The sequence below is a fragment of the Manacus candei genome, unplaced genomic scaffold (genome assembly GCF_025592945.1).
Source record: "Manacus candei isolate 608988 ecotype Guabito, Panama unplaced genomic scaffold, ASM2559294v1 h1tg000071l, whole genome shotgun sequence".
Taxonomy (NCBI): Eukaryota; Metazoa; Chordata; class Aves; order Passeriformes; family Pipridae; genus Manacus; species Manacus candei.
The window spans coordinates 8,336,738-8,359,450 of record NW_026138119.1 but is presented as its reverse complement, the minus strand read 5'-3'; the positions used below and the strand labels follow the sequence as shown (position 1 = coordinate 8,359,450).

The following is a 22,713-nucleotide window of genomic DNA, read 5'->3' as shown; positions in this document are numbered from 1 at the left end:
GCTTGGTTGCTGTATCTGGGGTTTGTGAGTTAATAAAGAGGAGATGGATGATGGAGGGAAGATGTTCCATCATCCTGCTACAGGCAGGGATGATTTCTTCCATGCTTAGGATGCAGCTTGTCTGAAGGAATTAGCAAAGCTGCCTTGGAAATCAGCAGGGTCTGCGTTGCCTTCGTTCCAGCAACATCCATCTGCACCAGTTCAGAGTTTAGGCTGAAGATCCCCAAAGTGAGGCACCTCTCTTGCTTTGAGAATCTGGGATTTTTTCCCAGATGCTTTTCAGAGCTTTTGTGATTGCCTGACTCTTTCCATTTCTCAAATTCCACTGCTTTCCCCCTGGCCTCCTCTGACCCAGCTTTATCCTTCTTTCCTTTCTTGGAGCCTTTAACCTGCTTCTTGAACCACTTACCTGCTTTTCTGATCAAAGCATATTTCGGTGTGAGTTTGGGAAGAAATTCTTTTTAGTCAATTTGTATCAGAAACACTTGGCCTGTGCTACCAGACCACTTTGACATCATCATTCTTAGCCAGGTTTATCCAAATTTGCACATAAGTCTGTTTAAAGTAGGAAACCAGGCAGAAACAAGCCTTCTGCTTCCATCCAGACACGGCTTTCAGAAGTCCTCAGTTCAAATTTCAGCCATTTCTAATTAAGAGCTCATCAAACCTCATAAAACCCGCAGGGCTTCCAAGATCTCTTGCTAATGGCTGCACTTGGGAAAAAAAAAAAGAAAAGTACTTTAAGTTATTTTGCTTTCCAAGTGCACTGTGTACTTCTGTCGTCATCTTCCCTTTCTTTCTGTGACATCTGTGGACAAAATGTGTTCGGAGATGATTTGGTCAGTTAGATGAGAAATTATACATTGAGCACATTAGCATATAAATTTGCTTTTCAAAATGCTTTGGGTCATCAGCTCACACAGAGATGCAAACACACACATGGGCTTGTGTATACTGGTTACAGCAGCATGATAAACTTTCTTAAAGGAAAGCAGAAACTTTTGCATATGTATTTATATTATTTAGACTTCTGTTAATTTCTAGGGAAATGTCTTTTTTTTTAAATGGCTTTGAGTTAATTTTGAAGCCAAAACTTATGCATAAACTCATCTGCTCACACTATCTGAGTTTCAAGATAATACACATCCTGCTCTTACATTACTTTACCCCCCATAAATCAGTCCCCGAGTCAAAACCCCTTAAAAACATAAATGCAAATATAAAACCAGCAAGAGTTAGGAGAGTTAGTCCATTACTTAAAAAAGAAGGAGAGGAAATAACAAATGATACACAGAGAATGAAGTATTCAGTGCCATTTTTGGTTGCTTCTCCGAAATAAAGGTTGATTGTGGCTGTATAATAATGCAGTAAGTTTTAACAAGGGGATCATCTGGAATAGCAAAAGCCTATGCTGGCTAAAATTGAGATAATTTAGATGTTCTGCAATTCAGCAGGACCTGATGAAATCGACCCTGGAGGACTTCAGGCTTTAGCTGAAACAATCCCAGAGCGATTAGAGATTATCTTTCCGAGTTCAGGATGACCAAGGTAGAGCCAGAGGCCCAGGGAAGGGTAAACACGAGGTCTATTTTTAAATAGGGGGAAAATGAGAACCAGGGGGATTATGGAACAGTAAAACTGACTTCAATACCCAAAAAGTTTCTAGAATTAGCTGTTACAAGCACTCAGAGAATAAGAAGTTAATAAGAAACAGCAAATACGGATTTGTCAAGAGCAGATCATGTCAAACCAGTACGATTTCTGGGCAGGAGAGATGAACTGGTAAATGAAAAACAAGAAGTGGATGTGATGTTTGTTGGTATTTTAGTGAGGCTTTGAATTTGTGGTATTCTCATAGTCAAAGCAGAGATATGTGCTCCATTTCAAATTGCCACATTTTGGGGGCATAATTAGTTGTAAATTAAGGGTCAAAAAGTAGTTGTAGATCATTTTCTTTCAAGGTGGGAGGGTGTGGAAAAGGGAGTCCCTTGGGGATCTGCCCTGGGGTGGGAAGAGCTCAGTAGTTTAATGCCTGTCCTGTATGAAAATACAAAGTGCATGTTAATAAAATGACTGGAGTTCACGCTGGGTGGGATGGCAGTGATTTGGAAAGAGAAGCAAGGATCTGAATGATTTTTATACCTGATTACATGAAATTTGCACCCTGAAATGTGCTAAATCCAAATCATAATGGTTAATGAAAGAAATACAAATACAGAATAGAATGGAAAACAGAAAAGACTTTGCAAGAGAAGAAGTGTTTAAAAATCAACATAATTAAGAAGGCAGAGTGATGGCAAATCCTGAAGTGAATACGAGACAACATCATAAAACTGCCTCAGAAAAGACAACTCGTGTAGGGGAGAGTTTTAGTGGGGCTTGTGGATAAAAGACAAGGGGTGAGTTTTACTTTTCAGGTGACCTTCGTGCAGCCTTGGCTGCGTCTCACTTTGGTTGTGCAGCTCAAGAAAAATCTTGACAAATTGGAGAGGGACTAAAGGAGAGCCATAGGAATGATAAGAGCTTTGGAAAATGCAACCTATGAGTAAAGATTGAAAGAATTGGATTTGTTTAGTCTAGGGAAGGGAAGACTGACAGGATGTGATAACATTCCCCCCAATCTGTAAAACATTGCTAGAAAGAGAATGGTGATGAATTGTTCTTCAGAGCAGCGACGAGGAGAAGAATAATTGGCGCGATTTTCAGCAGAGAGGATTTAGTTTAGATATTAGAAAAAGCTTTCTTAGCTTCAAGGCTATTCCAGTACTAAAATAAGCCATGGGAGGAGGTTACTGGAGCTGCTTCCTTGGAGGTCTTTAAAAACAAGTTAGTCATCTGTGAGGATTTGGATTGCCCTCTGTGTGCGAGGGAACAGGCCAGGCTGCAGCTTTGGCTATCTGCTGGCTCGTGTGTCTCAGTTTGGAGGTGCATTTAAAGATCAGACTGAACAGAAGATTAGTAACTGGCAGGTAGATGGAGTGTTGGTTGTTTGTCTCCTGTGTTTTCCAGAGGGATGATGCTGTAGATGCAGCTAAATTTGTGTAATAATGAAAAGTTTTATTCAACTACGAGGTGAATTCTATTCTTCTTGCAGTAGGAGAGGAACAAGGCAGAGTAAGTGATCTCATGCAGGTTATTCTCTATTATATCAACTCACCAGTTTGTGTAACCAAACCAGGTGCTGCTTAATCTAAATATCCTCAGGTTTGGTGAGAACTGCCTGTCTCACTTCTGGTTATTTGGACAGTAGACAATTGGGAACAGTTGTTCTCTACAATCACAGTCTTCCTCGACAGTTGTGGTTTTCATATGTTTCTCTACCTTTGTTTTGCTTTTCTCCTTCACATTGCTGTGATTGGTAATTTACATGCTTATGTTTTTAAATGGCTTAATTTGTTATTTACAGTTGACTGTGAGATAACTGTGGAGAGTGGAAGTGGTGCAGTGACGCAAACACTTCCTGAGGCTGCTGAACAGCTCGTTGCTGAAACAGGATAATTTAGGATGTAGTCCTGTCTTCCCTCTTTCTTTCTTTCTAGAACTGTGACTAGAAGAATCTCAGTGTGATTGGATAATATTTGCTTTTCATGCACGTGTCTGAAAGGGGCATAAAGTGTAAACAGTTGTTGCACATAGCTTTTGAGTCAATGGAAGCAGCCTCTGGAAAAGGTCTAATACCCCAAACTATCAACATTTGAAATTTCATGATGCTGTTGAGCAAACAAACAAACACACATTTCTGCCCTTCCAACCTTCTGCTGTTTCCTCAGGGACTGGTCTGTGCTTCCATGGCAGGGAGGCTCTGCCAAGTGCTATCCTGCTCCAAATTGCCTTTCCCGTGGGATCTCATGGCCTCTGGGAAGCCCAGCTTGTGCACTTATGGGAAGCTGAGACACAGCAAGGCTTCCACCACCACCAAATACCTGTGCCCATACTGACACAGCACTCTGAGGTTGCTGGGTAGCTGCACATTGGAGATGAAGTTGTTTTGGGAAGAGATCACCCCAAGCACAGTTTGAGAGCAGAAGGGGAGGTTGGCAGCTCTTCTGTCCTCCCAGCACCCTGCCTTCCCCTACGTGATGCCGTTTGTGTGTCTGAGCAGCAGGAATCAACTGCCCAAGCACCAAGGGCTGAGTCCTCAGCCCTGATGAGTGTGTTTGGCGTTGGGATTGCTGTTTTCCATGCCTTGGGAGCTGGGATGCAGCATTAGGTGGCCTGATGGTAGGTTGGAGGGACGTTGCACAGCTGCCCCAGCACATGACCCTCACTAGGGCTGGACCAGCACAGTCCAGGTGGGACATTTTCCAGCTGCACTGACCAGTTCCCAAATCCCAGTTTTAAACCTGGGATGAAGCTAAGTGATATCCAGAAGGTTCCTAGTTTGGAGGGGGTAGTGGTGTGTGTTTATCCGTGTTGTTTTGCTACACAGCTGCATCATCCCAGGATAAACTACCCTAACTAGAGGCAGGGACTGTGGACCAAGGAGATCTCTGTATCTCTCAATCACTGCTCACAAGCAGCAAGACTCCCTAAAATCCCACCTTCAAGCTTTGCCTGGGGAACACAAGAGGTTAAAAGCCCAAAGCTGTGTGTTCCTTTCCTGCAGTGAATTTACTACTTTTCGGATAAAGATAACAGGAGAGATGTTCCCCCTCCCCACACACACCTTTTTTTCCCCCCTCCTCCTTGCTGATCCCTTCTCACCCCACTGCTGCACACATCACTTATTCTTGCTACATGTTGTAAGTGGGGGAGATTTCTGGAACCAGGGGCCTCCTGCTTAATGCACTAAGGACTCGGCCAGGCCAAAAACGCCTGTAGCATATGGGGAAGGGAAGGGCCAGCAGTGAGCAAGCTTGGACAGATGTGCTATAGAGGGAGTGTGGTGTTAGTGGGGGTGGAGAAAGCTTCCCCCCCCCCCCCCCCAGCCAGTTAGGAGGGTGGCCAATCGGGAGAAATGGACCCTTTTTAGGACCCCAACAGTTAGGGAGAGCCCCTGAGGCATTTTTGGCCAGGAGGTTGTGTGCACACACACACACTCACACACGGAACAGTTCAGCAGCAGTCCAATCCCCAGTGACATGGAGCTTTTTCTTAATTCAGAGCATATTTCAGGCTTCAGTTTAAAGGGAGGGGGTAGAAACACCACCAAAAACCAACCCATAAACCATAAAGAATCTATTGAAACAATTGTAAAGGGGAAAAAAAAATAGAATGTGGCTGTAGCCGAGGTTGTTAGGGAGGAGATGTAGGGGAGAGATGAAAAATAAAAGAAACAATTACCATGTTCCTCACTGGCCTTGGATCAGACCTGTGAGGGCACTTTCCAAAAAAACAGAGAGGTGGAGGTGTCTCCCCCAGCAACATCAGGTGAGCTTCTGGTTGGACTGGGCTTCGTGGTGGTTGTGGCTCTGCTCATTCACTCTTTCTCACGTGGCAGCATCTCCTGTGCTCCTCAGTGTTGGTTTTCAAACAGGAGGTTAAAGCTGGTGAGCAGTAATTTATCTTCTTGTTGGTTCACGCTGAGCACCTTCATTTGGGGACCTCAAAGCACATTTGGAAGCAGAAAGCTCCCAGACCTTGTGATGAGACTCCACTCCACAGAAACAGCCTCTTACAAAGTGTTCAAGTGATTTTTAAAGGGTGCTTGGCAGGGCTGGGAATGGCACCTCCATAACCCCAACCCTCCTGCATAGAATCTCTACAATGGGATTTTTTTTCTGACACCAATTTTTTTTTTGTTTGTTTGCAATTAGGAATTAATGCAACATCCACATCCTTATACAAAGAGCCATTGAGTCAGTCCCTGCCCCAAATATCTTCCAGTCTTCACTCTCAGGGATAATTTTCCTCTAAAGGCAATTTAGATGCACAAGACTCTTAGCACAGCTTGTTCATTACTGCCAAGGACCTGCAGTGCAGGATGAGTCTCCTCAGTTAACATCTGTTTTTTTGACCAAATTGCCTTAGTTGCTGCATGGGCCCACAGCTGATATAAAATGCTGAGAAATTATGACTATTTTTGTTGTTTGGGTGTTTTGATTCTACTTATTTATTTCTTTTTCTAAACCTGCAGCTCATTTTGGCATACTGAGCAGGATTTACTTGCAATTGTACCCAGGCAATTATGATGTTAAAAAAAAAAAAAAAAAATAAAAATTACTCCCAGCTTAGCCCAGTGCAGGGAGGTGAAAAACAGGGGAGGGGTGTGTGTCTCCTGAGGGGATCTCTGGCATCAGACCAACAGGAGCAATCGGCACTGGGAGGGAAAAGATGCATGTGCACATTAGGAGGCAACATCTGGTCCTAGGGCCACATGTTCCAAGTCCAAGCTGGCCTTGACTCTGCTGCCACAGAGGGGAAATGCTGCCTCTGCACTGTCCTCCTGCACGTGGTCTGGGGTCTCTGTGTGCAGAGAGGTGTCTGGGGGGAGGTTTAGGTACCCTGGCTCAGATTTTTAGTTGTTCTCTGTCAAATAAGAGAAAGGAAAGCAGACAAACCAAGTGCAGTTTGGGAAGGGAACTGGGCACCTGAGATATTTGTGTCACCGTGTTTTTAAGTGTTCCTTATGCACTTAAAAGCTTAGGGGATTGTGCAAGTGACTCTTTGACTGCTGTCTGGGCTCTGATTCCAGTTCAAATCAGTGAGAAATCAATAGGAGTTTGATGCCTGGAAATTGCTCTCCTGCTGAGGGCTTGGAATGGCTTGTGTGCCATGGACAATGAAGAAGCCCTTTGTCACCCAGCATTAATTGTCCCATCAGCTCTGTCCCAAGGAGTTCATGGCATGGCTGTTTCTGACCACATTTTACTGCTCTGCTGCTCTGGGTTTCTTTCTGGTCCTCACCAGGGATGTCCAAGGAAGACTTTGAACTGAAAGCAGTAGCAGTAATTTCCTTGGCTTTAGTGGCAGCCTTTGGGGATTCTAACATGGGTCGTTTCGTCTGCAGTTAAACTTTGGACCTTGAAGGCCCTGATTTAGGAATCTTGGATCCAACTTTGTGTCACCTAAGGCAATAAAATGCCTGGCAGCCTGGAAGACTAATTGTTGAGATTAAAAGGAGACAATGTGGCTTGCTGCCTTTTCCAGGGGAGGCAAGACATGCAACCTCAAACCAAAACATCATTTATTGTCAGAGTCTCTCCAGCAGATTTGGAAAGCTTGAGCTCAGGACAGAAGGCGAGCAAAGTGCAAGAACAGGGGATCTCTTTTCCTTGCCCCTCATTTGATATTATAGAATGAGTTGTTAATTTTTATACTCTGCATTCCCTCACACCTTTGGGCATATTATGCTTCTTTGTGTAATTCCCTTTGGACCAAATCTGAATTACCTGCCAGACCTCCTCAGTCTAGATTTAACTCTGTGTTGTATTTGCAGTATTATGCTGAACTATAACTCTTGTTTTGCTTCAGCTCTATGTTTTTTTTTCACTGAAAGTGTTGTCAGGCATTGGAAGGGGCTGCTCAGGGAGGTGATGGAGTCACCATCCCTGGAGGTGTTCAGGGAATGATGGGATGTGGCACTCAGTGCTCGGGTCTGGGTGACAAGGCTGGGATCAATCAAAGGTTGGACTCGGTGATCGTGGAGGTCTTTTTTAAACCTTTATGATTCTGTGATTCCACTCATGCCCAGAAATATGGATCATAAGGTGAGCAGGGCTGCAAGCTGGATCCATCTGGGCTGTGCCTGGACTGAAAGGTTGGAGTTGTGCTGCAGGTAGAGGGGAGGCAACACAGTGGGGAAAAATCAGAGGAGACTTCCAACATCTTCTAGTTCTGTCACTGTGGTCAGTGGGATCTTGTGCAGTGCAGGATCCTCTCAGGAGGAGCAAACTGTGACCTCACAGTGGTGGAGACTGGTTTGGAAGGAAATGGTGCTTCTCCTTTCCACCAGTCCACAGTTTGAGCTCCAGACCCTCGTCTCCTTTGGCAGGGAGAGGAGCCCAGTCCGTGGTGCTGCCAGAGCACCTCGGAGGCTGCAGTCACTGAGCTCTTTATCAGAGCACCTCCATTCTCTTGGCCAAATGTCTCTGTGGGTAACTCCAGACTTCCTTGCTAAATTCCTCTTGGAGTTTTATTTTGATTTGTGTCTGTTCCTTGTGTGATATAAAGTTTTACTTTGTCTTGACTAGCACTTACCATAAATGCATTTTTCAACCTCCAGTGTGGTAAAAGCCTGAGTTTGGAAAGTGAGAGGTTTTGGGAAGGTGTTGCAGAATGTTACCTTGTCCCCTGTTTAATTTTCATTCGCTGTCAGGGAAGGGGATGGTGAACAGACTAAACAGGCCCAGAGGAGCTCAGAAAATGCAAAAAGAGTTAAAAAGCCAATGCTTGTGCAAGTTAAGGCATGAATTTGAGCATCCACATATCTGGATATGCTGGTGAAATCAAAGAGCTGTAAGTTCAAGTGAGTGTTTGCAGCTCCCAAATTCAGTTAATTTATGACATGTTTAATATGTTTTTACAAATGTTTGTTGTACTCAAGTAGTGACGATGCTTTATTTGGTCAGTAAAATTCCATCCTGCCTGAAGTACGCAAAGACCTGAATGTCACAAGGATGTTCTGTGTCTAAGGAAAAAAATATGCACTTTCATTTTAAACAGTCCAAATTATTCTTCTTCTTTTTTTTTTTTTTTTTTTTTAATAGAAACTTTAACCTGTCACTGAAACCACCAACAGGACTTTCCAATTCTCACCAACATTAAGGGATGTTTCTGGTTTTTCTGGTTTGCATTCTTCTTTTCCTTTTTTTTCCCCTTTTTTCTTTCCTTTACCTTCTTTCTTCAGCATAACAAGATTGAAAATTAGTGCTGGCTTGAGGCCATGGCTGCATCTACAGGACCATTTAAAGTTATTGCTCTGTACTCCCTCTGGGCCAGTAGGAAGTTCAGCTGTGATCACAGAGAAAGAAACCACCCCAAAATGCTAGAAATAATAATTCAAAAAGGAAAAAAAAATCAGAAGAATATGGAGTTTATTTTATGCATTTCAAGTTTGATGTGAAGAGAATTGTGAAAACAGGTAGAAATACTGAAAAGCAGCTTTTTGTGCTGAGGTGATGGGATTGCTCTGGTGAGATTTGTGGTCATGGGCAGGAGGGAAAGTCTGTTTTACTGAGTTCTGACCTCGGGCTTTTTGATAGGTCAAATCAGGAATTGTCCCCTTGAAGCTGGTGGGGTTGGAATGATGATTGGAATAATGAAGCTGCTGTGCAGTTGGAGTGAGGGAAAGCTCCGAGCATCCAAGTAGTTGGGGAAGGATTTGCAGCTTCATTCCCATTCCAGTTCTGAATTTTGCAAATCATCTTAGAGATGAACCTGATCTGAAACAAACCTTTCAATGTGGCAGCATGGCTTGGACTGGGATTTGGGAAGGTGGACATAAGATAGGTTCACATGGGCTAGAATTTTAGTGAAAGCACCTGCTTTCTTAGGAAATATCATCTCTTGTAAACAGAAGACTTTTTGGCTGCAAACAGGGAGCTGAAGGTGAAGAAATGGCCTGTTTGTGTTCACACAGGTAACTTTGATTCATGTTACAAGTTGGTGACTTGTTGCCTGAAGTTGAATGACCTGGTCCTGTGAAATCTGTCCCTGAAATCTTTCTCCTCACTTTAGTACAGCAGAAGCTGCTGAGCCACATTTGGGCTGGTTCATCTTGGGAGACAAGGGGAGTTTTTGTCTTTGCAGGCAGAAGAAGTTCTCTAGGAAGGAATTAAGGGAAACCTGAAGCACATTTACTTTCAGTGGAAAGGTGAAGAAATGTTCAGATTCTCTGTATAAAGAGGGAGGGATGTTGTTTAATGGATTTAAATGCTCTCCAAACACCAAACTTACAAACTGTGGTCCTGATCCATGAAATCAGTTGTGGGGCAGGGAAATGAGGAAGGTTTACAAGAAATGAGCCACCAGAATGCTTCGGGTCCTCCTGATGTTTTCTGACTTCTAGTAGCTCTGGGTTTTCATTCTTTTGAAAATGTCAACTTTCTGTTCAGTTCTAAAATGATTAAACCCAGTTCCTGATGGAGCTTTGATATTGCCTGTCCAAAAGGCTCCACACTTGAAAAACAGATCAGGACAATAGTTATGAGTTGGAATAATTTTGGTGTTACTTACATAACAGAACCCCCACAGACTCTGACCTTGGTGACAATCTCCTTCTCAGTGCTGTGCACATAAAATCAATGTTCCTCCTTGCCCCCTCAAATTTAGAGTCAATACAGATGAGACAAATTTATTACACATCCTTGGTTAATAGCAAATTCAAGCTGTTCTACACTAAGACCACTTATCCTACAGCTCAATTCAGTGCCATACCCATTCCTCAGACTGTTTTAAATCAATGCAGGCCTTCTCTTCACTCAGATATTAACATAAATATTAAAATTTAGGACAATTCTCTAAATTTCCACCCTTGGGTTTCCCTTTTTTTCCTGTGGTCATCCATTGGCAGATGCTGCATAAGAAACCCCTCGTTTTCCTGGTTTTCATGAAGGGTTAAGGCACAAACAGTGGTGCATGTTCTGGGGTGCCAAACTTCTTCTTGTGCTCCGTCTCCTTTTGATTTAAAAGCTTTGTTTATCTCTCTGTAAAGTCACTGGCAGGCCATAAAGAGATATATTGCCTTGGTGCAGACAGCACAGACTCCACTCCTGGGAAAGCAATGGACTGTGAAGTTGAGTGTGAGCGTGTGTGGGCCCGCTCATAATTCAGGAAGGGTTCTCTTTTGGGAAGCTCCCAATGGATTCTGCCTGCAGCCGCTTGTGGCTCCTTGTAGGAGCAGTGTGCCTGTATCCTTGAGGGCTGGTCAGGCTCAGTGCTTTTGATGTTCTCATAAAGCCATCACTCCAAAGCTTGGAATCGCAAGGCTATTGAACTCAGTCATAATAGAGTGGATAAAGTGCTCCCAGTGGTTCTGACTTTATTATATTTTTATTTTTTGATAGACAAATAGTGTCATGTCAGAGCCTGGCTTGCTGGGGCACTCCCTGCTTAGCCAACATTGAGCAGTGAGATACATCAGAGTTATTGCCTGGTTTTGCTGCCAAGGGTTGAACCTCTGAGTGAACATTCCTTGACAGAAGCTGTGCTCTGATGTGTGTTTGCAAACAGTGTGTTCCCCCTGCACGTCCCGTGGGTGCTCCCAGAAGTGCGGGGGAGCAGCGCTCCCGGCTGGGATGAAAGGTGGAAGAGAGGGAATAGGTGAATTATTTCTGGCTGGCATTCAGACTGCAGAAAGTGCTGATTTAGCTGAGCAGAGGGTGCTCAGGTTTAATCTGCGATGGAATTGAGTTGTAATGTCCTTTTTGTTTATCATCAGAGGAGGAATCTACTGAAAAAGAGGGCAGAGCACCAAGTGCAGCTGAACCACTGCCAGCAGAAAGGTTATTGATTCCCTGCAAGGGGAGATAGGAAGCTGCTTCTTTCATAGAATGGTTTGGAAGGGACCTGAATGATGATCTCATTCCACCCCCTTCCCACTAGACCTGGTTACTCCAAACCATGTCCAGCCTGACTTTGAACACTTCCAGGGATGGAGCATCCTCATCTTCTCTGGGCAACCTCTTTTAACAACAAGTCATGGTTTGTGGGAATCCCCTACCTGGAACTGGGCATTTCCAGACATCTGACTCTAAACCTTGAGGAATGGAGCTGGGGAGAAGCAGACCCCTCTCATGGAGAATTTCCTTGCCTGGAGGATTAGCATGAGAATGAGAAATCATTGCAATCCCACTGCTTCTCTCAACACATTAAGTGACACACAGCCTAGAGGAGGCCCCAGAGATTAATGTTTTCCATAGATTGAGTTTATCTTTGGAAACTCTACCAAAATATGTAGAAATGGGCCCTCATCCTGCCACCTCCTCATCCCTGGTAGGCTGTACCCACCCTGTTTTTCCTTGTGGATGGCACAAAGAGGTTCCAGACTCACCGTGTCCTCTGCAGCCCTGGGTGGCTGCACTGAAAAGGCTGTGAAGGACAGACCCTGTGGAAGCTTGTTTGCCTGGGGAGAAATCATTAGTACCTTTTTACAGCGAGGATAAATCTCTGAATGGCCTGAAAATCTGCAGGAAATTACTTTTCAAGTGACCGATGATCTGACCTCTGATTTCCTAATGATCGAGGAAGAGTTCAAGCCCAAGTGCTTGTATACTCAGAATGCCAAATTTATATATACAAAGCATCATAATTACTGCCATGGAGATTTACAGCGCTCTACAAATCATTAATAATCATAATAATAATATTTACCATAACTCTTTCTGGCAGATTAATTGCAATTCTCTTTGACCATCCTCAGACTACTTCTCTTACAACATCTTTCCCATTGGCATGAGAATGAAGTACACAAAACCTAATTTATTGACATTAAGGGTGGCTTTATTTCCATGTGTTTATTTGAGACAAAACCAGATATTTTGTACTGAAGGGAAAGCAGAAGCATTAATGAATCAGCAGATCTTTTAAGACAGTGCTGTGTATTATTTCACTTTAATTTGACACTGGCAGGTGATGTGCTCTTATGTGCTTGTGACAGGCAGGTGTGATTCTGGCTGCTCAGTCAAGGTCCTATTTGCTTTATTAAGTCTATAAAATACATATGTAGCCCTTTGCATGAGAATATTTTAGGGCTTTCACATCTGTTTCAGGGTGGAATATCCACAGATGAAAAATGTCAAGTTTAGGCCACACTGACTCTTTTTAATTGATGAACTGAGGTGATAGAAATTTCTCATTCTTCTAAATACCATCAAAATGATGAGATTTGGAGAAAAGAAAAAGTAAGAAAGTGTTCTCCCATTTTCTCTCTTTCCTGCTTCTCAGTATACAAAGTTTGTGAACAGTGTCAGATGGAATGGAAAATGTTGGCATGCAATGGCATTTTTTAGTTTGAAATGTTGTATGTTAGTGTACTTTACTATCTTTCCTTATATTTTTATAAGATAACAGTCTATATAAGCTATGTTATTATAGCAGTTTTATGCATTTTCCTGCCATTTCGTCCTATCTCTGCCAATGTCATGGGTTCCTCTTACATGAATTTTTCTATCTAGGTCTGATTTGACCCAGTACTAGAAATCTGATCTTAATAGACCTTTATCCCATGGCAGATTCAGAGAATCCTGGAGGGTTGGAAGGGACCTTAAAGATCATCCAGTTCCACCCCCTGCCATGGGCAGGGACACCTTCCACTAGCCCAGGTTGCTCCAAGCCCTGTCCAGCCTGGCCTTGGACACTTCCAGGGATCCAGGGGCAGCTACACCTTCTCTGGGCAGCCTAACCTCCCTCACAGGGAAAGATTTTTTTTCTAATATCCCATCTAAATCTACTCACTTTGATTAATTCATTACTTTGAAAGGGCAGTTAAATTAGTGATTATGCTTCTTGACATTGTTCTGTTGTCTATTGAAAAAAAAAAAAGTCAGGCAATAGTAACACTTTGTGTCTTAGTTTCACTCTTCTCTTAGTTTATTCCTCCAAAGCACATTTTGGTTATAAAGTGTCCATTCCACTTGCAGTGTTGGCACGGCTGTGGGGTAGAAGAAATCATCTGCTTAGCTGTTCAAAGGAATCCTTCCCACTGCTTGATGGTTAAAAGAAGTCTGGCTCTGAGACACACCAACCACTCACATGTCTGGTTGAACTCACCGGGACCTGTGAGTAGCACATGTGAGTCAAAGTTGCAAAATAATGTAACCTCATATTGAAATACTGCTTGTAATATATTATACAGTAATTGAATCATTTGTCAGGCCAACACAGCCTTTAACTGCATTCAGTTTTGCAGCATCAGACTCCCTGCTGAGATACAACAACCTGGATATTAAGAAAACTTTCACAGGATGACAGGCAGAAACCTCAGACAGCCCCAGCCTCAGCTCTGCCTCATCAGGCTTTCATCTCTGTGAGACAATTACGAAAGCTCATGTGTTATAATATAAAACATAGAACTATTAGTGCCTGCTGACATGGAGAAAAATGGTAATAGTATTTCTCTCCCACCTGCCTGTCCTTCAATTGAATTTTATAGCGGGTGTCTCATAATTTTTGTAGCTTTCCAGAAAAAGACTTAAAGAACCTTTTGTAAAAGAAAGTGCCAAGCAAGCTAAATGTAGAAGTTGCTGCCAATTCTGCCTTTAATACTTTTAAAACAAATACAGATTTAGAGGCACACTCATAGCAGAGCTGTGTGCCAAAGGCCATCGGAACGGAAGACATGTTTTAGAATATATACGTATAAAGTGGGTCTGATGAGTCACTTAATTTGTTGCCTGGAGACAGAATACATTTACATGATGTTCTTTAATCTATTTCTAATTTATATGATGTTCCTTGGTCTAATGGGTTGGTTCCCTGCTCTGTGTGTCCAGCAATAGACGTGTTTGTGCGAGACGCGGTGACTCCCCAGTGAGGACCATTCCGTGTTTATTCCTCTATTCTCCGTTACCTTCTCCGTAATTCCAGGGAGATAATTACCCCATGAATGCCTTGCTCAAGGAAATTAAAGGGTTTCCCATACAGTAAATCCTCCTGAGACCACAAGGAGTTTTCTGAGAACCCGCAGTGGCTCAGGTACAAGGAGACTCCCAGCTTAACCGTAACCTTTGAGGTCCTCCCTATTTTCATACCGACACCTACGTCATCACTCCCATTACAGAAAAATTCCTCTCCTCCGAAAAACCCTGCTGCTGGTGGAAAACCTGTCCTCACCCTATGAAAAAGTAAGAGGTACCATGGGGATGTTTTTGTTGTTAGTGAATCATATCTGGTAGGAGTTGTTTCTTTTCCTTGTGCCACGGCTCCAGCCCCCTCCGAGCCGCCCAGCCAATTGCTTTGGCTGCAGCAGCCCCTGGAAGCCCAGAGTACAGTAATTGCTTCATTGTGTTGCTTTAAGAGGAAAGGAAAATAGTTATTACTGTGAGCAAGTGCTTCTGTGTTTTTTTCCCCTGTTGCTGTCGTGTGTTTTCGTTACGAAACGTATCCTATTCTGAAACTGGTGTTTTGAGACTTTCTGTTGCTGAGGTGGAAGGGTGAGAATGGGCACCTGAAGGTAATGCAGCTGCTGGTAATGAGAGAAAACACTGGCTTGGAGAAATACTCTTCCTTTCTAAAATGGGACTGAAACTATTATTTGTTAGTTTTTGTCCTGATTTCTTGATGGAAGGTACCAGGGCAGCACAGTTGTGTTCCTGGAAAGCAAGCCCAGCATAGGCTGGATGCTGAGGTACTTTATTTCATCTGCAGTTATATAAAACTTAATGGAGATTTGACTTTTAAACTGTACTGTACTGTACTTACTTTTTTACCGTCTGGCTATAGGTGTAAACATGGAATTTATGGTCAGTCTGAGGTAAAGCTCCCAAAATTCACGGTGCTGCCTGTGAAGGAGCTGTTTTTCCACAGGATTATTCTGAGAAAAAAACTAACAGAAAACAAGCCCAGCTCCAATAAACTGAGATATCCCATTACTAGAGATATCTAGAAATTTATGAGTGGAAAAGGTATTAGGTTGTGACCTGATGGTCTCCTGCTGCGGAGGCTCCAATGGTGATTAGGAAGGAGTGATTTCATCACCATGGGAAGGCTGCTGCCCTCATCCCTGTTTTATTTCTCATTGAGAAGCTGAACGTGGTATTCGGGACTAAGAGGAAAAAATGCCTCCCCACACATACACACAGAGTGTTATCACTGCCAGCTCCTCATCTTCAAAGCCCCCCGAGTGAAGCTCTGTGTGACTAAGTCCACTTAATTCCCTCCCCAAGAGAAAAAAAGCGGAGTTCAGAAGTTCAAGGAGCTCCCTTGCAAACCACACGCCTCTGTGGTTGTCTGGGCTGCAGGGGGAAGAGTTGGGCTGAATTGCTCAGTGTTTCAGACCTGGTCACACTCATGGAATGTCTTCTTCTGAGGCAAGGAGTGGCCAAAACGGTGGAAGGCTGGTGGGACCTGAGCACTCTTGGAAATGCTGCCTTAGGTGTCACCTTGGGAGCCGTTTGAGATGAAGTATCTGGAAGTCTCATCCCGAGTTCTGGGAATGTTTAGCATAAGGTTGTACATTCATGGCCTTGACAGGCTCGTATATAACCCTGGATAGCGTCTCCCTTTCCTCCCAACTTGTGTAACTGTTAATAGTAGTAGGCTCCCATAAAGCTTAAAGTACATAGAGCATTTAAAGCTTGTAACATTTATAGATTGCTACAGCAGCAGGAGAATCAAGCTAATGAAAGGATTGGGTGGGTGCCCTGAATTAATATGCCCATAATCTAATTCATTTTAACTTCTCTTTGCTGCATATAAAACCTCCCTCTCTCCTCCAGCAGCACAATTAGGACCCAATTCATGGACTTGGGGCAGATGATGGGAAGGTTCCTGCACTGTGGGGCTGAGAGGTTTTGAACAGCAGGCCCTTGGCAAGGGCACAGTAGAGATGGTAGAGGTGGCAAAGGTCTTCTGTGGAGGATAGCAGGATGACTAGGGAAGGGGGACTCAGGGTTTGAAAAGTGAACAGGAGAATTAGAGCCAGGAGGTGCAGATAAAGTGCTGAGTTTTGAAAGGACTGCACTGCTCTAGTTTGAAATAGAGAGATATTATTTTTCCTGCCTTCTCCTCAAGATTGTCTGATAAGCTGCTGGTTTCCATGTGTAACCACAGAGCATTTTACCCTCCCTTCTCTGTCCTTGCCATTCCCTGGAGAAACTGTGTTTGGAGAACACTTCTTGTAGTTACAACTCTAAGTGCAGTGAAAAGTATTTGACTGCACTGCCTCTTTGTTTCATCTCCATCTCCCAGCTGTTTTGTTTGTTTCATCCAAAAAGGAAGGATTGTTGTGTGCTCTGTAGATCATCCCTTGGAAGCTCAGAGGGAGCTGAGGACCTGCAAGGAGTCAGGTTGAGGAGCTGGAGGGGAAAGCAGGATTTGGAGAGTGAGCAAGGCATTGTGGATTGTTCTGACAGATTTTGTTGAACTGTGTTACTGGATCACCGAGTCCAAGAAAATATTACAACACATGTCCATGTAACAGCCAGTTCATACTTCTGACCTTTAAAATTTCTTTTCAGAAGCAATGTGTGACACTGGTTTCTATGTATGTACTCTGACAACCCTCCCTATCTACTGGAGAGTTATGGAAAATAACAACATAATAAAAGACAATCAAATTCTTTTTCTTAAACCTGAATCCATGCATTCCACACTAGGGTTTCAGCAGCTTCTGAGTGCTCATAAGGTAAGGGATGGGCCTATTCTAGGATGTGGAAAATTCAGTGAAAAACAAGGCATTAAAGAAAGCAATAGCTGGACATGATTGAATGGGGAGCACTGTTCTTCATGGACCTGTCCTGAACTCGTGCCCCAGCACAGTTTGAGGACTGGTGTTGTGCTTGGAGTAAACCTAAAACCAAAGCTGAAGCCACTTGTGGTCATTAAAGAACTTGTGGCAGCTTTCACTGTGCTGGATGAGCCACACTTTGCCCTGGTCAGACACATATTGGAGTGAGTGTCTTCCATGTGTTGATTGCAGCTATTTATAACACCTTATTTAGGAGAATCTCTCCATCACTTTCTTTCTCCATTGAGTAAATGAGAGCAGAGTGCATCTAAATTAAGCTTCTTTTCTTACTTCCCTTTTGGAAGTATGTTTTTTTCTGTTCACTAAGTATGTAAGAAGTCTAAAGAGATTAGTCTCACAATGTAGGTTAAGATAGGTATCTAAAAGTAAGTGGTGTTTACACCCCCGTTCTCTAGGTGTGTCCTACATCCTCATTCAGATAAGATTTGCCTTGTCCCTTCCTCCTAAATTGCTATGTCATGTTAAAGTGTTTCCAAGACAGCTGCACATCCATCCTGATTCCATGTGCTTCTGTGAATACCTAGATGTGCATGGGGGCAATAAAATCTATTTTATCTGAAGGGACTTGCAAAATGCTGCCTTAAACAGAGAAGTGCTTGCAAGGATTTGCCTGTGTAAGGGGTGAAGAAATACCTGCAGCTGAGGAAAAATGTGGTTCCTCCAAGATAATACAATGAGAAACCAGTACCTGCAGACTTAGGGTAGGATTAAAGTTTAGGTGGATGGATGAAGTTGTGCTCCCCAGAGCTCCTGCTCCTGCCAAGGTGAGGTCTGGACGATGGATTTTGCAGGGACAGAGGTGTTTCCCTGCCAACAAGGACACTACAGACATACAGTGCACAGAATCACAGGATCATTTAGGTTGGACAAGACCTTCAAGATCAAGTCCAGCCTCTCTCTGCAGCTTCTCCATTGCCAGGCTCCCATTGCTCTGTCCTGGGTCCTGCTATGAGGTGTCTGGGACTGATATAATATCTCTTGGAGGGTTCTGGGTGCTGCCTCAAGGGCTGGCTCTGCTCTCAGCCAACCTGCAGACCTGGGGTGCTCACACACACATTGAAAGGGATGAGGTGTAGGATGCAAGCAGTGCATCCCACAGTCAGCCTTTGCTTTGTCAATCCCTGGTGTCATCCTGCAGCTAATGCACAGCCCTGCCCTGGTGTCTGCAGGGGAGAGGAAACCACAGCGCTGAAAAGAGCAGTGCCAGCATTCATGGGACAGTCCCCTGAAAAACTCAAGCCCTTACTGGGCTGAACCTGTTCACATTCCTCGTGGAAGAACCATATTACAGAGTCTTCCCTTAAACAATATACCTGCAGGCAAAGCTGATGAGATCCCACCCCTGAGGAGCACCTGCAGGGCCAGGCCTGTGTTCTCCAAGCCATTTCAGGATGCACAGCAGAGCAAAGCTGAGCAGCCTGTAAATACAATTATTTGTTTATTTACACTAGCAGAGCAAAGCTGGGCAACCTGTAAATACAATTATTTGTTTATTTACACTGAAATTCCCTCCTGTTCCTTGCAGAGCCCTGGAACCAGAGCTCCATCAGGGGCTGTGCGTGCTGGTTTGGGCAGGAAACATGGCACAGGGGGCACCTGACCTGGTTGAAAGACAGCTCCTCTGACTCATCAGCTGAAAGCAAAATGAGCTGAATATATTTAAAGCAAAGCTCTGTTTTAAAAATTAATGATCTGCAAGGGAGAGAGGAGAAACTACTTCTCTGTAATGCAGAAAAAGGCCCTGCTGACCACAGCCTGGGTCCCTTTCCAGATGATGTCATCATCAGTCTAAATAATAAATTTTTAACGATGTGGAAAAAAAAAAAAAAGAAAAAGGAGGAAATAAAAAGAAAAAAAAAAGAGGGGGACTCTGTTTCAATGAGGAGTAAAAGTAGCTGGTGGCAGCAGGGTCTAAGGAAAATATATGGTTGTGTGAGGTTTTTGCCCTGTGTAATTAGATTATCCCAGGTGTAGGAGTGTGCTGCAAAAGGCACATTGAAATGCCACTAATTGAGTGCTCTGTGTCTTCCCCTGCTCATACCCATGCAGAGTGGAAAACTGGGGTACTTGGGATACATAAGGCAGAGGGGCATCCTATAAATGGGGCTGCTAATAATAGGCAGTTAAGATTAGAAGGGAAAGTGTGGGCTCTCATCAGCCCAGAGACTGGGGGATATTTTCCCCTCATAAATAAAAGGCCACAAGAAATCTATTCAAATGGATTTGTGCTGGGTTGACAAATGTGTGCAGTGTGTGTTACCAGTGGAGGGCTCACATGGGCTCTTTAATGCAGTTTACATTATTAGCAACACATTCATTTTAAATGTGCTTTTTTTTCTTCCCCAGGACCCCCCTGTGAAGGTGCTGCTCGTTGCTGTGGGTGAATTGTTCAGGTGAGAGGGTTTGGGGAGAGCTGGGCAGGCACCAACAAGGTGGCTTGAGGGTGGGGGGGAGGCCGTGGCACCAGTGTGGACTGAATGATGGTGTTTTTTCAGTTTGTGCAGATTCCCCATCGTGGGGAGCCCTCAGGCATTTTCCATGAGATTCCAGCCAGAATTTTCACCCAAAAGAAAAAAAACCCAAACCAAACCTTAGCTAACGCTGCAATTCTGCAGGAAATCAGAATGTATCTGATGGCATTTTAAGCTGTATTTTAAATGAACTGATTTCCAGATCCTCCTGTTCAGGGCTAGAGCTCCAGTGTCTATGTATTCCTGTAGAGATGACCCTCTCCATGAAGAGTTTAGGAGCTAAGGAGACAAGACAGCAGCAATTCCAACCTGGCAGACACAGGGGCTCACTTGGCCAAAAGCAACATAAGATTCATGTCAAAGCTGTGGACCAAAACTGCTTTTCTTGAATCTCAGTCTTGTATATTCCAAATATATTAACCCAAATCAAGCTTCTCGTGGACCTCAGCGATTGGAAAGTCGGGCCCTGAAAGGAGCAGATGTGTTTCACGAGATCTGGGAGTTTGTAATGGGAGATTTCAATGGTTTTAATACCCAAATCCACACCTTCTCCTCAGACTGTAAGGGACAGATTTATGTCATGTTTTGTAGTGGGCTGATCCTGCTACCCTTGGCGTGAGACAGATTTACTGGAGTTGTCAGGACTGATTTGCTGTACGAGTCAATACCTCAGCCCGCCAGTGCCTGAAGGAAAAAAGGCCTGGGCGTTTAACACCATAAATATTTTATTCTTGCTCTGCCATACAAACCTTGCATGGCCTTTCAAAAAACAACTTACTTCTATTATGCCCCAGTTTCTCATGAGTTAAGTGGGGATAACAACGTTTATGAGAGTGGAGTGAGTAAGGCCAATGAAATAAGGTGACTCCTGCCCAGGAAGACGGAAAAAAATTGTATTTTCTCTCCCAGGCCCTGTTATTTTGTTTAAATGAATTTGTTCCTTTTTGCTGTTTTCATTGCTCCTTAAATAGTGACTTGAATTTCCTTTCAGTTGTGTTCTGGTACACAAGGGCACACACCTATTAGACACCCTCCAGCTTTCTGGGTCCTTTAGTGTCTCTGTGTTGCTGCTACTGTTCCCTTAGCAAGGAAAAGAGGCACTTGGACAGTATTTGTTGGGGTTGAGTGTGACATTCACAGGACCCAGAAGAGATGCTGAACTTTACAATGTGACACTGGTGTTTCTGCAGTTACCTGGGGGTAATGCAGAGGAAGACAATAAATATTCAGTCTCATCTGTCCAGGGTTTTTTGCTTTAGGTTCTTGGTGAGAAGAGCAGACACTGCTGCACTCACAGCTGGGTTTTTTCTTTTCTACTGGCCAGGCAGGAGGAGACCAAGCAGGACTTAAATCCTCAGGTCACTGATATGTGCTTTGTATTCCCATATTCCCTGTGAAGGATACTTTGAGCATTGGGTTTTGTCTGGGCTGAAGACAATCTTGCCCACCTGAGTCTGAAACACAACTCACATTTCCCCAGTCTAATACAGGCACTTATGGGCTTTATTTTATCATTAGTTTGCTGTGGAGGGACAGTTTGTTAAAGCTTGGCCCAGCCTGTGTGTGCTGTGTCTTTGGTCTGTTTTGGAAGAGCTGGGTGTTCCATCAGTGAGGAGCACACGGGGTACATGTTTCTCTCCTTGTACAGGGCAACAGATGAAAAGGATGAGCAATTCCTTGCTGAAAAGGATGAGCAGTTTTGATGGGAAAGGGACACCAAGTTGGCACTGAAAACTGACACTCCAAGCTGCCCCTGTTTGGTGGAAACAACGCTGGTGGGAGGACTGGAGCCACCTCGCTGCTCCTTGTGTGTGAGGCACTGGCTGCAGTGGAGTTTTTTTGCCAGCACACCGGATGCAGAGCCGGGAGAAAAGGTGGAGGAGCTGCCAGAGGCTGTCTGGATGTGAGCACAGGGGAAGTGTGAGCCATTCCACCCGCCTGCAGGAACCAGGCCTTCTCCGAAAAATGTGAGTTACACCATTCCTCCAAACTGTGTGGAGCAAGAAATGACTGGGAGGCCAGTGATTCATTCTGGGTTAATGTAAAGGTACCAGAGGGGCTAATATAAGGGAGAAAATTTATCCTGCCTTTGCAGTGTTTGCGCTGCAGAATCGTGTACAAATGTTTCCCAGAGAAAGAGCGGAACAATCTGATGCAATATTAAAACCAAAAAATACCCACCCGACAGCAAACAAACAGCCATGGGGACACAGGGGCTGGTTACAGTGTCTGGGTATCTGTAAATCAGTGCAGACTGCACAGGTATTTGCTTACTGCTGTACCTTTCATTGCAGCTGAGAGGAAAGGGCCCTCGTGAGATGGTAGAAATTGTATGAGGAAACTTTGCTTGAATTGTAGCACCATGATTATTGTGTCAAATGCACTTTGGTGTGCATTCATTGACTCACAGGAGGGACAGATCTGACCCTTTGGGATGAATACTCTGGGGAAATTAAAACTAGCTATAAAAGCTATATATAGCTGAAAAGGCAGTGGTAACATTTTATACAGTATGAGCGTGTTCTATTCTTTACAGAAACCCCTATCTGTAAAAAAGCAATTAGAAGTGCTTCCCTGGAAAAAAAAAAAGGCAATTGAACACAGTGAATGAACTGCAGGAATTGTACAGCTTCCAGAAAATGGTGGTAGTGAAGCATTTGTGGGATCCATAAAGTCACCATAAATTCCTAACTGAATATGGATTCACTCTCCAACTCTAAAACCACAGGATTTATTTCCTGCTGGCAGGGGAGGTGAAGTTCGCAGAGCTCGATCTGCCTCGAGCCAGCAGGTGGGGAAAGCACTGGTGTGTTCCCAAGTGTGTCATGTTCCCAACATCACCTTGACTGGCCACGTCCTTTCAAGATGAGAAGACAGGACTGGGGTTTGGGTTTG

General features: G+C 43.9%; 1 long non-coding RNA gene across 1 annotated transcript in view; it reads left to right on the top strand.

Annotated features, from left to right (window-relative positions):
- LOC127480202 (uncharacterized) overlaps window positions 1-21,840 on the top strand; it is a 136,337-nt gene extending 114,497 nt beyond the window's left edge. The window contains exons 2-3 of the long non-coding RNA XR_007907793.1: window positions 19,694-19,740; window positions 21,467-21,840. This is a non-coding gene — a long non-coding RNA (uncharacterized LOC127480202). The remainder of the gene's footprint in view (window positions 1-19,693; window positions 19,741-21,466) is intronic.
- Window positions 21,841-22,713: the final 873 nt, after the last annotated feature.